Source organism: Lathyrus oleraceus, chromosome 3 (assembly GCF_024323335.1).
Source record: "Lathyrus oleraceus cultivar Zhongwan6 chromosome 3, CAAS_Psat_ZW6_1.0, whole genome shotgun sequence".
Classification (NCBI taxonomy): domain Eukaryota; kingdom Viridiplantae; phylum Streptophyta; class Magnoliopsida; order Fabales; family Fabaceae; genus Lathyrus; species Lathyrus oleraceus.
The window spans coordinates 339,200,770-339,213,252 of NC_066581.1; positions in this window are offsets into that span (position 1 = coordinate 339,200,770).

Sequence of the window (12,483 nt, forward strand, 5' to 3'; positions counted from 1 at the left end):
TTTTATTAAATAAGTGTTTGGGGGTTAGAGTGTTACATAAAGCATGCCATCTCCCTGTATAATTGGAATACAAAGCTTATTGGGCAATTAAAATTCTGAATTTTGACCAATCCCATGAAGCATAAAAAAGGAAGATACAACTTATTGAATTAGAATAAACTAGAAGTCAGATATATGAATCCTCCAAAATGTATAAAGAAAATATCAAAAGTACCATGATCAAATGCCTCATCAAGAGAAAATTGAGACCAGGAGAAATGGTCTTACTTTTCAATTCCAGGCTAAAAATGTTCCCTGGAAAGATAAAATCAAAATGGTCTAGACCTTTCAATATTAAGGAAATCAAATTGTACAGAGATGTGAATTTGGAAGGTCCAGATTCGAGAATAAATTGGATTGTCAATGGTTAAAGGTTAAAACCATATTTAGGTGGTGAAGTTGATAACAACATAACAAATATCCCATTGGAAGAAATTTGAAAGAAAAATAGGCTTCGAGCTAGTGATTTTAAACAAGAGCTTATTGGGAGGCAATCCAACCTTTTTATATTTTTTTCTTCATAATTTTTGTCTGAAATGTTCAAGTGTCTAAAACATTTAAGTAATGGTTAATTATGTTTTAAAACATCTTTGCTAGAACGAATATTGAGTGTTGAGATTAAAAATCAAGCAAGTACAACATGTACACACAAAAATTGCAAAAGTTTGCTAAGCGAGCTCTAGTATTCACTTAGCTAGCCCTGAAGCCCGTTAGTGGCTAATAGAGTCATGTTGGTCGCTTAATGAAGCTTGGTTTTCATTGGGGGCTGAGTGAGACCAGTGATGGATAAGCAAGATTCTCCATTTCACGTTCCACATTTTGATGGCCTGAAGACAAATCCAAATTTCTCTGTAGGGGGTTGAACTCATGGTTGTTTTCATAATTAAATGCCTTCTGGAAATATATTCATAAAAAAGAATGTTTTGAAGAAAAAAAATTGTGTATATTGTTTAATTGACTTAAAAAGCCAAATGCATAGGTATCACTATCGGGGTTTTAGGCAATGAAACTGGGACTATCGTCATGTTTAAAGAGAAAAACAAGAGAGTCAGCACCAAATTTTATTTGGATTTCCTCTATTGGAGAGGAGAGGGGAAATAGTCGATAAAACCCTCAAAGGAAAAAGGTGGACACAGGAAGTTCAAGGATAAAGAATCGATCTCGTAACCGAGACTTGGGTTTAGAAGTCGGTTACGCAAGGGGGAGGTATTAATACCTCTCACGTCCATGGTACTTCATGGGAACCATTTGTGTTATCTGCGTATGTGGGTATTTATCTCGTTTATTCTTGTTTTATTTTCTAAAGAGTCTAAAAATAATGGGACTCTGGGGTTTTTTATTATTGTTCTCGGCAAGGATTGTAGCCCTTATGCCTACGTATCACTCATCGGATAATGAGGAATCAGATTTCCGTAGTTCAGAGTAGAAAATGTTTGTGTGTTGGTTGATTTTACCTTTGAGAAAAGGGTTTTCAGAATGGTGCCCTAAGGCACAAAAAATGAGGTTTGATGAGTTGTATTGTTTTAACCTTGAATAAGGGTTTATGAAAAGAATGTTTGTGATTAGATTGCACTAAAGTCTATGGACGAAAGTGAAAATTCTAGACAACAAGTCAAGTGTCTTGCGTCCAAAATAATCAGAGTAAGAGTAGGAATGCTTCATTCTTATTCATTCTCCACCACTTAAGGCTCGTGGAGCACAATACTAATCTTAATTTTAAGTATTTTGAATTTGATTATGAAAATTCCACTTGACGTTGAATCAAAGGTTTGTTTATTTGATTATGAAATTGGGTAATGTAACAGATATATAAAGTAACCAAACAAAGAAAGTAAAGGGTCTCATTGTAATGTAGCCCAAGAGAAAGCCTTGTGTGTGAAAAAGTGACTTAAGCTAACAAAGGATAATGGTTTTACAAACATGCCCCCTAGGGTAGTGCCATGATGTCATTCCTACAATCGGCATGTAAGTTACGAATGAAATAAGTTAAGAACCAAGTATCACAAAGTATGGAAAGGTCATCCAAGAAAAGGTCATAAGATTAGATTCTCTAAGTCCAAGTTGGTTACAAGTGAAATGAATATTTTTGGTCTTGTCATTTAATCTTGTTTATGTTATTTTTAATGTATGACGATAATAAAGTAAAGATAATAATAATATGTATGATGATTTTATACAATGAATATGATGATGATAAATACTTGAGTGTAAATTGAAATGTGACAACATAAAAGTAAATAACAAGATAACAATGATAATAACAATGGTTAATGGTGATCAAAGTTAGCAAAGTTAAGTATGGTTAGTATTATGTACAAGTCCAACACTTGAGGACTATCTATCCTAAGGTCAAAAGATTCAAAATATGGTGCATTAGGGGATAACTTATCACTGATGCAAAGTATTGAAGATGATCACATGATCAACTTACAATAGGTTTGTAACAATGAAAGTTATGCAAATCCCAAATCCATCTATCAATAGCTTGACAAAAGGAAGACTATACTAACTCAAGGATTAGAGGTTAAATGATTTGATTAATGATTAGATTAGACAAGTTATAATGATCAAAGGTTAATGTACAATATGAACAAGTTAGCATAATAGTTAGTGGGTTAGTATGAACAAAAGAAATAACACGAATCAAATGGAACCAACAAATTAGTATGAATTAAAGCTTCATCTATATGTCAAATGATCCAAGTTGGTTGATATAGAGGTAACTGATCCATGCTTCAAAGTACCATGCATGAGTCCTTGATCATTCATTAGTAGGTTTGAAGCATAGTAGGTTAAAACATCCTTAATTAATCTAACATCATGACATAATAGACCTCATTAGCTACCCAAGTTCAAGACCTCATAAGTCAATGAAAAATTTCTCAAATGAAATAAAACAAAGTATGATAAAATAGTAAAGACAAAAATAATATGGGTTTATGTTGGGGATATTTTCCATAGAATAAAAATAAGTGGGATAAAAAATAAAATGAAAATGGAATAATATAGGGTGAAAAATAAATAAAACAAGGGAGAAACAAATAACAAAAGGAACAAATGCACACATTGGGGGTTGAACCCCTAACCTTGGAGTCATGGGGGTTCAACCCCCTCATTCAATGGGCCAAGCGTCCTTTGGTGATTCAGAAATACACCAAAGAAACAAAATAATAAAACAAAATAAGAAAAAAAAAGGATGTGCATGCTAGCTGACAAATAGGAACAAGCCATCAAATACATTCAAATTCAAAAACATGCGCTAGCAACTTCGTCTTCAACCTTTGAAAACTGAAGTCAAACTCAAAAAATACATGTTTTTCATGGGATTAAAACATAGAATCATCACCTATGCCTTATAATGAATCAACCTCTCGACTCATGAGCCATTGATTTACTATGAGTGTGGAGTATTTTGCTGAAAACCAGAAGAACAAGTATGACCTAGAAGAAAAATTAAATGATGGATAATGATTAATCAGAACTTAAAGCATGAGGCTAATGATCAGAGGGTGATTTCAAGTTGATTGGTAACTTGTTTGAGTGGAGGGTAAGAGTGTAACTACCTGATGGGAATTAGTTTCAGGTATCAACTCGGATGAGTTGGTGCAACTCAGGTGAGGTGCTGAGAAGGTGAGTTGGTGTTTGGAAAAGTTTCAGTGATGCTCAAGGAAGGATTCTGGGTGGTTGGTTCGAATTGAAAAGCTTTGAAGCTTCAAAATTGAATCTCTGTTTTCTATGGTGGAACTCGGTTTTGTATTAGGGTATTTCTGGCTTTCAAAGCTTGGTTTTTGAGTGAGACACCTTCCCCTATTTATAAGGAATGGGATGGAGTAATTTGGAGAAAAAATGAGGATGGTTTGCTTTAGAAAGGGGGGTGCTGAAAAATATGCAAAAAGTGAAACTTGTGGAGACATGAAATGGTACAATCTGACTTGGCCTGCTTCACCAACCAATTGGTTTTGGTTCTTAGCACCAAATGGGAACAGAAGCAAGCAATGATAGGGTCTGTTATGCATTTGGAACTTATCCATTTTGGGAAATTCTAAAAATTGCACATTGCACCGAGTTTGAGGATTTAAGAGGTTTCTACGTCAAAGTTGACTTCCATTTGGGAATTGGTATGTTGCATAAAATGTTACAAGTCAATAAAGATCATATTGGTATGAATTGAAACCTTGGTGATTGAATTTGCAAATTCTGGCTGACATGGTTTGACATGTGCATCATGACAATTTCCAATTTTTGAACCAAGGCCAAATGAAATTGGCTCGTGCATTTTGGATGAAATTTGTCCAAAATGTTCCTTTCCATGTCATTAGTCAAATTAATAACGAACCTGGTCAAAAGGAGTTGTGGTTTAGAAATGGAAATGTGGTAAAGTGGTTATCTTGATCATGTTTTGAGACATGTTAGGCACATTGGACCAGTTTGGCCACTGCAAAAATTGAGGTCCTTGCTCAATGAATTCGGTCTTGGACCTTGAAACAAAGTTGAAGAGGGACTCAGTTAGGACATGTTTCTCAAAGAATATCTTTAAAATATTTTAAGAATAAAAAGTTGTGGACTTTGGACCAAATCATATGCCATTCTTGCCAAAATGTGACCAACCAACATGACCTAAAACTGTTACTTTGAGATTTCTTGATTTTTATGGTGCAATGATGGATTTTTTAAACTCATATGATCATATCATGATGTAAAATGAGGCTTGGAGCTTTATAGAGTGATTTTAGGTCATGTTCATGGGTGAATCCAATGCCTTGAAAGTTCAAAAAAATCAAGACCAAAAAAATGACTTGTACCATGAATTGAATGAGTGTTTAAATGGTGAATTTTGGTTGAATTAATGTTGAATGAGTGGTGGTATGATAGGGAGATTAAATGAAAAAAGGTCAAGGATCAAAGGATACCTAAACTAGGGTTTCTTGAATCACAAGTTTTATCAAGAACCATGGTAAAAAAAATTAGGGTTTGGTGATGCAAGGGGTATATTGAGATGATTTAAAGGATTAGGGTTTGAACATACTTTGGATTTAAGGGGTCCTTAATAACATGGTCAAGATTCATGGTGAATCATGACTTTCACAAGACAATAAGGGTCAAGAGATAGGGCTGAGGTCATTGGGTGACCATATGAATCTTCATGTGTCTTCAAAGAGGAATCACCATCCAATTAGGGATTGGAGAGTGAGTGAGATTACTTGAATGATCCTCCAAGCTTGTTAGGAAGCTTGAGGATAAAGATTAGGGTCAAGGTGGCTTGGGCACACCTCAACATGATCAGTGGGTCTTGAGGCTTCATAGATGAGCCTCATGCCTTTGGTTTGTGGAACATTGTGGATCATTAGGTACAAATGCTTATGAGATGATATGTGTGGGATGTATGCCCATGAATTAGGGTTAGGGAGGGTGATGTGGAGGTAGGGTAAATTTGAGAGTATGACAGCTTCCCCTATTTAATCTTCTCGGACCTGAATATATGGATAGCAACGGATTCCAATGCGTTTAAGGTAGGAGAGGATTAAATACAAAAAGGAGTAACCAGGAATTTGCCATGTTAGGGATGTGAGTGATTTCATTTGTCGGGGATTATATGTGAGAAAGTATTTATGGTATGGAAGATGATCTTGATATGAGACCAATTGCTAGGGAAATGAATATGGTTATGATAAATATGCATGATGTGCAATGCGATGTATGCAACATAAGCATCTCTTCAACGGGGGAAGTTCGGTGACTAAACTCCAAGAAGAATGGTATGGAAAGAACTTTGTTGGGGAATAATACTTTTTGGTAAACAAAGGGTGACTGTCCCTAGCAATGACCGAGGAGAAAGATAATGGTGATTCCTAACAACGGATGGAACACTTAATTTTGATGGGGAATTCTAGGTTTAGCGATGATTCCTAGCAACGACTAGAATACTTTACTTTGGGGAAAAAAAGACATTCATCCACGATTCCTAGCACGGTTGGAATACCTGACTCAAATGGGGATGATTTAAGAGGATACAGTGACAATGTTTGACCTGATCCTGATGAGGAAGCAAGAAGTTTAATGATGATTCCTGGATATGTTTGGAATACCTGACATCTGCTGGGGAGGTCAAACATTTCAGTGATAATTCCTTATGAAGGTTGGAATATCTGACATTGTCTGAGGATAATTGGAAGTTCAGTGAAGATTCTTTATCAACAGCTAGAATACCTGACTTGGTTGGAAAAAGAAGTAGATCAACGACGAATCTTAGAAATGGCTAGAATACCTAACTTATGTTGGGGAATGAAGTTCATCGATGATTCTTAGAAAAGGCTATGAATACCTGAATCAGCTGGGGGAATAAGTTCAAAGGTGACTCTTGCCCTAAAGAGAAATTCAACGATGATTCCTAGCGAGGGCTAAGACTACCTAACTCTGGTTAGGGGATAAATGAAAATTTAGTGACGATTCTTAGAAACGACTTAAATACCTAATTTTGCAGGATATAGAAGAAGTTCCACGACGATTTTTAGCAACGACTAGGATACCTTAATCTTCTCGGAAGAGCTTGAGAGGAAACTAAGTAGTTCAATGACAATTCCTAGCAATGACTAGAATACCTGACTCTGTTTGGGGGAGAAGTTTATAGTTTTAGGGATGGCCCTTAACAATGGCTAAAAATATCTGACTCTACCGGGGAAAATCCTTAGCAACGACTGAGAAGTTCAAGAATTTGACAAAGACCGTCCTAGCAACGGTTGGGATGCAAATTCCAGAAGATACTTATGATACAATGTCATGTATGTGAGATGCCGATGTATGTTTTGGCTTTTGGGGAATATGCAAATGCAAGTTTTGCAAGTTATTCCAAGTATGATTGGGTTTTACGAAGGAAAACTTGTTAGGATTGTTAATGATGATTGGGCTTAGAATTTTCTTTGGGAGAGTGGACCGACTTCCCGATATTGGAATCTGGATCTTCTAAGGTCCAAGACGCGATGGGCACAATAGCTAGGGATTTCTGCTGAGGAGAAATTTTGGTTGGGCCAAATCCAAAGGACTTTGTGGCGTTGCAGTGTTTAGGTATACCAAACATGTTGGACTGGTTATCTTTAGATACTTTTGAAAGATAAGTAATTTGTTGTTTTCCCTTAAAAGTTTTTTTTTAACAAAAGTTTTTTTTTTACCAAAAAATTTCCAATGTGGTGTCAATTAAAGAAAAAGTCACATTTCATAAACAAAACAGGAAAAATAAACATGTTAAGCACACATGATGAACTTGATTTTATTGATAAAATGGCCCCAAGAATGGGTGATTTGTATAAGGAAGCAATTCCTAAAAGAGGTGATTGCAATAAAAAATTGAAAAACAATGGCAATAGAAATAACTCAAATTTCCACCAAGTTCCAATTCGGCTATGGTCCTTATGTGCTCGAAGGTCCTTAGATTTTGCTTCAGAAGGAAGGTGATTGGGCTTACTTACCGATGAGTGTAGAAGATTCTTTGCAGAATGCAACTTATCAATTTTATGAATCTGTAACACCCACGTATAATATATGTCTAGAATACATATTATACATAGTGTAATACTTGTACTGAAATACATAAGCGCCTAGCAGTAATAGTGTACATATTACATGCCCAAAAGAAAACGCTACATGGCACTAAATATACACAAAGGTGCCCAAAATAAAACAAGGAACTAGATCATTGTACAATGATCTCAAAAAAAAATATACACATCGGAGAAGCCATCCAAAACATCAAGTAAGCAAGGACTTCACTCCATCTTGTCCTTACCCTTCACATGATCGGAACTACCTGAAAAAGAATCAACAACATGGGATGAGATAATAATCCCAGTGGGTTCCATATCTTATGGGTCCACTCGGCTCTACAGGGTTTCCTAATCAATATCCAACTTAAGTCAACAAGGGAAGGAAGACTTAAGCGATGGGAAAAAGTCTCGCAATGTATGGCAACATGCTCCTGAGTTCTCACAACTCAAATAAGTCACTATTCAGATTCACGAAACATCAATCCCTGAGCAGACCTACGTCTAGGGCAAGCGCAGATCATGCATGCTCATATGATTCGACTTTCGCGATGGATATCGGGTCCTTTATGAGTCTCAAGCTTAATCTAAGCGACGTCACCTGTATGGGCCTCTAACCCACTTAGGGTATCTTTCATTGTATGGGCATCTAACCCACTTTGGTGTCCACCATCCCCTATGTCAGCCATAGTTGGGGCTCAAACCCAATTGAGGCACGAATCAATAGTGTCACATCCTATTGCTTACTCATCTAAGCATATCAAATAGGGATGTACACCATCAAGGGTAAAACATTCTGAATACGTGATTAATTCCATAAAACATAACTAGATTTATCAATCATTAGGTGACTCCATTCACCAATATTCAAACAATTATAACGCATGTTCCATGCAAAACGTCTCACATTCAACTATAGCAAACATTCATTCAAGACCTTCACATAAGTACCATACGAATAAATGCCTCTTTCTAATGTTATCTAAGTTATAAGTCTAACTTATGGCCTAAAATTGATCACTAGGTTAACTCACTTGATTCAACATGTAATTTTCACATTTAACATTGATTCAATACAAGTATAAGATGACAAGTGGTTAATAGTTGATGTAATGCATTTAGAAACATGAAAGAAATGAAATTTGAAGTTTTAGGCATGAGTCAATCTATTGGTTAGGAAGGCCCAATCGATTGGTCTATCTCACATTTCTGTTTTTTAAAGAATGCAAAGGATCAATCGATTGATGCTGAGTGTCAATCGATTGATAGCTGAACAAATTTCCAGTTTTCAAAGTCAATAAGTTCATGCAATCGATTGGAGTCTAATGTCAATCGATTGGCCCTGCAAAAAGTTCATTTTTTTCAAAACAGAAAGACAATACAATCGATTGTCACTAAGGACCAATCGATTGGTCCCAAACATTTTTCACTTCTTCATAACTCAGAAACTCCATTCAATCGATTGGTCTAGAAAAACTCCAGAACCAATCGATTGGTCCCTGCACAAATCAAAATTTCTTCTGCACAACAACATAGTTTTCAACCTGCATAATATTTGTTCTATTTCTAGCAACCAATATCTTATCATAATCATGAAAACACATCAAAAACACCTTACCACGTGTATATTCTTATTCTCCCCAACAATCATGAACACAATCAAAACAACAACCACATCATTATATCACAAGAATCCAACAAATACAAAAACACATATTGAGGCATCATCAATGGAGATTCACATGATTCATGGAGAAACTCATCATAATATCATATATCTTACTATCAATTCCATGGTTTATCAAACCCTAACTTCTAAATCTAAAGTTCTACCTAGAACCCACCTTAGGAATGGAAGAGGAGGTTGAAGAAGATGATGAGATGAGATAGTGATGAAGTGATGGTGATGGATTCCAAATTTTTCTCCTCCTTCTTCTCTCCACTAGCTTGCTTCCTCCTTCTCTCCACTAGCTTTTCTGATACATAGAGAAAAATGGAGTGGTACAAGGTTGGTGGGTATAGCATATAAACATATGGCCACCATTTGCCATTAGGAATATATGGTTAGAAAAGATTATCAGTAGTAACGAATATCCCAAGTGATACTACACTTTTAATATTTGTTCTACTAGAGCAATTGACCCATTATTAGTGTTACCAAAATGTCCCAATTAATAAAAGGTATGTCCCAAATAATATAAATTAAGTCAATCAGAATTCACTATTTACTCTATTTATCCCAACTGATAACTTTTAGAGCACATAGGAACTCAGTTGATCTCAATTAATAGGAATTTGAGTATTTAAGGAAATACGGGGTATAAAATCCTCCCCCCCTTAAATAAAATTCGTCCCCGAAATTAAATATTACCTGGAAGAGATAAGGGTAAACTTCTCGTATTTCAGACTCCAGTTCCCAGGTAGCATCGCCCGGATGTGATTCATCCCACTGAACCTTAACAAGTGGGATCTCCTTATTCTTCACTACCGTAATTTCCCGTCCTACAATATGACTTGGTAGAAGTTCAAAAGTTAGGTTTGCTTCTACTTCTATTGAACCTGGAAGAATAGGATGAAGAGAATCTGGAATGATCTTTCGAAGTTATGATACGTGAAAAACATCGTGCATTTCTGATAGAGAAGGTGGTAAGGCTAATTTGTAAGCTACTTCACCAATCCTCTCTATAATCTAGTATGGTCCTACGTATCTCGGACTTAACTTCCATGACTTAAAGGGTCCCTTCAGTATCAATCTCGGAGTCACCTTTAGAAATACATAATCACATTGATTAAATTCTAATGGTGTTCTTCTGTTATCTTCGTAGCTCTTTTGGAGATGTTGTGCTTTCTTTATCTTATCACGAACCATCCTTATCTTTTTTGTAGTCTCTTGAATAATCTCTGGTCCTAAGATTATTTCTTCACCGACTTCCGTGCAACACAAAGGTGTTCTACATTTCCGTCCATACAAGACTTCATAATGAGCCATCCCGATACTTGCATGGTAGCCATTGTTGTATGCGAATTCAATAAATGGTAAGAGTGTTTGTGTAAGCCCTAGAGGCAAATACTTTTGGTACTTGTATCGAATTATTTATTAATAATAAAAGGCTTTTTCTTTATTATGTTTGTTTGATAAAGTCCCTAGAATAGCTAGTCCGTTTAATGTATCAAGTATGACTTAATCATGAGATCCCATTAAACATAAGGACATTATTCTTAAAATATTTGTAGTCGAGCTTTGTTGTGAAGTGGGATAACATTAAATCATTAATACTATTATGTATATAGACTGATGATCACATCTCATGGATCATGGATAAGGAGTTATCAAGTCTTAAACATAGGTACGAATATTAGGAGTAATATTTATACTGGATTGATCCGCTATGAGAATACTATATAGAATGTTATGCAAAGTGTCATAAGTTATTTTATGGTGATAGTGGTGTATACCACCCTTCGACCTGAAACCACTATGGACTCTAGATGTAGAGTCGAGTGCTTTATTAATGATCAAACATTATCCGTAATTGGATGACCATAAAGACAGTTGATGGGTACTCAATGAAGCATGTTGAGGGACATGAATGACCTAGATGGAATTTTCCCATCCTGCGTAACAGGATGAATGTCTAAGGTACCAATATTGAACTGGACAAGGATGAAACGGTCTATGCCTTGTGTTCAATATAGACATAAGGGCAAAAGAGCAATTATACACATAAGTATTATCACAAAAGGATTTGTCAAATCACATGACATTTTCGTGTCTTGGGTAGAAGTGATGTGTTGCTAGATATTGCTCACTGTTTATTATGTTAAATACGTGATTTAATATAATTGTCAATGCCACGAAAACCTACAGGGTCACACACAAAAGGATGGATTGATGAGAGATAGAGTAAATAAGGAACATCGTAAGGTACGGTGTACTTAAGTGAATTGTAGAACATTGTAAGGTACGATGCACTTAAGTAGAATACGAAATATGGTAAGGTACCACGCGTTTAAGTGATTTTGGTATATCATAAGATATGGGCCACATACACTTAAGTGGGATTTTTAGCTTACAACCCACATAAGTGGTTCTATAAATAGAACCCTTATGCAGAAGCATTTGATGAGATGAAAATTTCGTTTCTCTCTCTCTCTCTCATTCAAAGCCTTCATTCGTAGTAGGTAGCACTAAGACTGAAGGAATACGCTCGTGTGGACTGAGTAGAGGCGTTGTCACCATTCAACGTTCTTGATCACTCCTTCGATTTGCGTCAAGGGTTTCAATCGCCACAAGAGGTAACGATTCTATCATTGATCATGCCCATTCGTAAGCATAACTAAATGATAATTTTTTTTTAATTTCTGAAGCATTTTGGATCGCTATTCTCCTTCAGTGGTATCAGAGCCACTTATGAAACCATGCATCTGATAGCTATTCATTTTCTGTATTTTTTGTATTAATATAATTAAAAGACAGAATGAATCAAAGAATAAATGATAATTAAATTTGGCATCATGTATGTACGATTTGGATGATTGATGTTGACTATGCTTCGGAATCCGATGTTAGTATGGTGAAGCAGCGATACATCGATCGTCCATAGGTTACGCAATTGAGATCGATCAAGTTATATATATGATATAAGTAATCCGGATGCAAAATATGGTATATATGATATATTGTTTCTGTTTCGTTCATTCAAACAATTCATGGTTGTTTTCCTTTGAGCGATCAATGGTCATTGCTTCTTGATCCGACATTAGTATGGTGAAGCAATGACGTGTTGATCAATCATACTGAATTAACAATCGAGGTGTGTTTGACGATATGAAATTGGTGCATTAGGGTTCATGATGGTATAAGGGTTGTGCTATCAAAGAGTTATGTTATTAGGGTTATGACTGCGCA